Source organism: Penaeus chinensis, chromosome 4 (genome assembly GCF_019202785.1).
Source record: "Penaeus chinensis breed Huanghai No. 1 chromosome 4, ASM1920278v2, whole genome shotgun sequence".
Classification (NCBI taxonomy): Eukaryota; Metazoa; Arthropoda; class Malacostraca; order Decapoda; family Penaeidae; genus Penaeus; species Penaeus chinensis.
This window is the reverse complement of record NC_061822.1, coordinates 7443428-7448427: the sequence shown is the minus strand read 5'-3', so window position 1 is coordinate 7448427 and position 5000 is coordinate 7443428. Positions and strand designations below refer to the sequence as shown.

General features: G+C 44.1%; 1 protein-coding gene across 1 annotated transcript in view; it reads right to left on the bottom strand.

The window, feature by feature from the left end:
• The window catches only part of LOC125024992 (homeobox protein CDX-1-like), a 32024-nt gene that overhangs the window by 21933 nt on the left and 5091 nt on the right, over window positions 1-5000 (bottom strand). The window lies entirely within an intron of this gene.

Genomic DNA, 5000 nt, shown 5'->3' with positions numbered 1-5000 from the left:
ATGAAATACTGTCTGGTGAAATGATAGAAGAAAAGAGGTACCTACAAAAGATGTTAAATGGAAGACGAGAAAAACGGAGGAAATGAAGGTAAAATCAACACGAAAGGACAAATTGGATTTTCACACAGCCGAGGTGAAGGTATGGAATATGCCTGACTAATTTCGTTTCAGTATTTTTAAGCACACAGCTCTGTTGTAGGGTAGTGACACTGCCCCCCCCCCCCTGTCTCTGCCTTATTTCTGCCACCCCCCTCTCTCTCTCTCGCTCTTGCTCTCGCTCTCCTTCTCTTTCTCCCCTCAAATTTGACTTGAGGACATGATCAGAGAGCCTCTCTCCCATAACCAAAGAGCGTTTTTCTCTGCCATGACCCTAATCACAGCACATACGAAGAGCGAAGAGCGCCCACCCTCCCCTCCTTCAGCGCCCACCCAGCCACCCCCAGGTCACTCCGCCCGCCCACCCCCTCCCAGCGCCCACCCTGTCCCAGCCCACCCCCTCCCAGCGCCCACCCTGTCCCAGCCCACCCCGGGCGGACAGACGCCAATAACCAAAGTGTCTTGGCTGCGGCCGCGTCCCGCCAGCGTCAAAGTAATTGCTCGGGGACCTCGAGGCTCGTTCATCTTATCTCGGGCGCCAACCCTCGCCACACGCCGCCCCAGATCATTGTTTATTCTCTATTCATTTCTCCATTCAGTTTCGTGAAGGATTCGTGTACTAAACGTACCTGAGTTCGGGAAGCGTGCCGGGTATTGAGACAAGCGCGTCTGCTTTCGGTGTGTCGGTTTACGGTGCGAGTGGGAGTGCGCGGCCAGTCGGCATTATTTACACGAAGGATATTAACTCTTTAAAAAATTAACCCTTTAAAAATTTCTTCTGAGAGCCCTTTAGCGAATGATGTTTCCACCGCGTATCGATCGTACTTGTGATTACAGCAGGGAAATTCTAAAGATCCCAAAGACTGATATGCTGATAATAATAATTATTATCACCACCACCATCAACATCATCACGATCACCATCACCATCACCAATCACCATCACCATCATCATAATAATATCAATGACGATACGACCAACAAAAAACAACAACAGTAGCAACAACAGTAGCAACAACAGCTCCGAGATCATCCAAAATAACAAGACACTTTCAAATATTAATACATCGAACTGGCAGGGAAGGGAATAGAGCAAAGTGCCTGTTGACAGAGGCAGATAATAGCCTTGTCTACATGAGGTAACAAATGTCACATTGTATCATCAGTGGGAATAGGGGCGGGGCGGAGGAGGGGAAGGGATCAGACGCCATTCAGGGGGAGAAAGTGTGAGGCTGGAATGGGGAGAGTGGGATGTGAGTGATGCTTTGTTTGATAGATGAGCCTTCATGCAGAGATGGGTCGATAGACAATGGTGTAGGGATGGATGGATAGACCGTGAGGTAGGGATAGGTAGGTCGACCGTGAGGTAGGGATAGGTAGGTAGACTGTGCGGTAGGGATGAATAGATAGACTGTGAGGTAGGGATAGGTAGGTAAACTGTGCGGTAGGGATAGATAGATAGACTGTGAGGTAGGGATGGGTAGGTAGACTGTGCGGTAGGGATGGATAGATAGACTGTGAGGTAGGGATAGGTAGGTAGACAGTAAAGTAGGGATGGATAGGTAGGCCGTGAGATATAGATGGATAGGTAGACTGTGAGGTAGAGTCAGAGAGATGGATAATGAGGCAAGGATAGATAGATAGACGTTGAGGTAGGGGTAAGTAGATAGACATTGAGGTAGATAGACATCAAGGTAGAGATAGATAGAAATACTTGAGGTAGAGATAGATAAACAGTGACGCAGAGACAAATAGATGGCCAATGAGGTAGATATAGATAGATAGACTGTGAGGCAGAAATGGATAGATAGAGATTGAGTTACAGATCGGTGGACAATGAGGTAAAGATAAATAGACATGGAGATAGAGATAGACAGATATACAGTGAGAGGAGAAATAAAACAAACCAATGATGACGTAGAGAGAGATTGGTGGAAAGGTACAAACAGACTAATTTTTATATAAAGAATAAGGCCAATGGAGTCAATATGCCAAAGGAATATGCCATTTATTATATACTTTCATAATAACACATTTCGTATCAATATGATAAAGAATACGTATAACACTTTGCAAAATATTACAGCCTGTCTATTCATATCGGTTTCGACAACCAGGATCACAAATGCGATAAAAAAAAACTATAAAGAAAATAACAAAGCACTATAATTTCCTTTCAATTAAATATACAGGCAATGCTACCAAAGTCCCCCTTCGCAATCAAAACAATAATTAAATATTAATAATGGTAATAATACATCGTCTATCATTACTTTGTAACTGTGCGACGTTGATCATCTCACAGTGTACAGCCTCCCCAGCCTATGACCTAAAGCCCCTGTACTGAGGCCTGCTTGAGTCTCTCTTATCTATCCTAGCTGATCCCTGGCCTTGTTCTACATGACATTTATCGTGTAAGTTGATAAGCGTAATCAGTTATCAGGAATCAAAGTTAAGAGAGACGCCGCCCTCATGCTTTTCGTATTCTAATAGCCGAACGCAGCAATTATACGAGATAAAAGCGAGGCACTTCCTGGCTTTTGTCGAGTGGGTGTTTCGGCGGCTTCGGCGGCGGGGACGGGCCACGGGCGGCGGGGAGCGCGGCTGCGAGCGGCGGGGACGGGGCTTCGAGGCGGTGAACGGGACGATTTACGGAAAATTCTATTCTTTCGGGAAATCTATTGCGTCAGTGTTGATATTAGGATTTGTTGCTCGAGTCACACACACACACACACACACTAATACATGCCTACATAATTATATTTCTTTTTTTTTATTATATAAATACTTTCATATATATATATATATATATATATATATATATATATATATATATATATATATATATATATATATGCAAACATGATTGTGAAGTAGGGTACCATGTATTTCTTTTGCAGGAAGAATCTTTCAGCACAACCTTTGCATTTTATGACGCATGGCGTAAAGAGATATTCTAGTACTTTACAGAAACTTAAAAGCCATTCATATATTTTCTGAAAGCCTAATAAAGAATCAAATAAACTAAAAATTTAACATATATTTTATCACTTTTTTGTTTTTGCTTAACCGCGCACGTACTCAAAACGCCCAGCAATGTAACGCGCACAGAAAAAGAACACATTGTAAATAGGGGGAAAAAATCTTCCCCTAGTGTTACTGAATCTCCCTTCTCGCCTCTTCGCGCTGTCAGCTTCCCCCCTAAAACCCTCCTCCACTTTTCCCCCACCACCTAACCCTCCCCTGCAAACCTCCCTAGGGCCTCGTCAAGGGTAATGCTCCGCCACACAACTTTATATTCACGTAATGCTCGACACACACTGATTTATACTTTGCCAGTGCTCGCTCCTCAGGGCGGGGGGGAAATGTAGTTGTGTCGCCAGCTCATCTGCTCAATATAATCGTGATCATTGTCCGATTTGGGGGAAATTTGTATGGAGGGACGGCGGAAGGGGTTTGAATAGTTATTCTGCTCCGTCCGTGTTCTTTCTTTTTAAACATTAAATTTAGATTCTGCGTTTTTTCTATATGCTGTTTTTGTAGGCTTTAAGAGTTCTTCGTGACAGTAAATTATAGTTAATTGGCATGTTTATTTTCACGACTGTTTATTTCGTAAATATGACAATGATTTATTATAACTATTGTTGAATAAAAAAAAACAGTTTTATTCCCGCTTAAATACATGTGTATATTTTGCTAATAATCTATAATCACACGCATATTTCGAACTAATAAGATAGCGATTAGAAATTAATAATAATGATTAGAAATTAATAGTTATGATAATAAAATGTATTATCTCATTTCTAACTCTATTCACACACACACACACACACACACACACACACACACACACACACACACACACACACACACACACACACACACACACACACACACCTTCCCTCACGACCTCCGCCCCAACAACAGCACCTCAGGGGGCTGTGCAGCGGAACCATTGGTAAATCGCCCAACTTGCATGCTAAGTCAGCGCGGCAGCTGTGACAAAAATAAGTTTTCCCCTAACTCAGGTTAAAGGAATTTTGTTGTTTCGGAACGCTGGCCTCTCTCTTTCCTAAGAAATCAGAGAGTTGGTGTAATTAATTCCGGCAAGAAGGATAAGGTTCCAGTCCATAAGTCGGACGGAAAGCGATCAATCGACCTGCAGCGGCGGCCGGTTCGGATAGACAAACGGGCGGTTAGTTTCCCGCGCGATGGCGAGGCCCAGAAGCTCATTCCCTTGACCAAACTTAACTGGCAATTTGTCTGGCGTTACGGGCGTTTACTGGTAGTGGGTAGTTAGTGGAGCCCGTTATGGCGGGGAGAAGAAGAAGGGGAGGAGAGCTTGGGGAAAGGGGAGAGGGGAGAGGAGACTAGGAGGAGGGGGAAAGGAAAGGGGAGATGGGAGAAGGAAGAAGGGAAAGGGATAGCTTGGGGAGAAGGTATGAAGGAAGAGGGAAGAGATCTAGGGGAAAGGAAGAGGTGGAGGAAAGACAGAAGAGGAGAGCTAGAATAAAAGGGAGAAGGATGACGGGAGATGTAAGGGAGAAGGAAGACTATCAATGGCACTGCGAGACTGGCTTACCGATGGCCCGTCCGCCGCATCGCCATAGAAGATTCGGCGATCGCAGCGCTGTTTTTTATTTTATCTTATATAAGCGATATTTTATGGGGGGAATCCTAGTCCACCGTCGATGAAATAAAGCCTTTTTGATATACAGATGTATTTGCAATTCTTACAATGCGGGATTGCTTCAGGAAGGGCATGCAGTGAGCGTTTTTAAAGAGCGCTGGTAAAGAACGCATTTGAATTAGCGTCCTGATGTTACCCGTTGACCGACTGAGAAGACGTCGCCAGCTTTCGAAACAGTGTGTCGAAAATATGTCTCGCGAATATTTTCTAC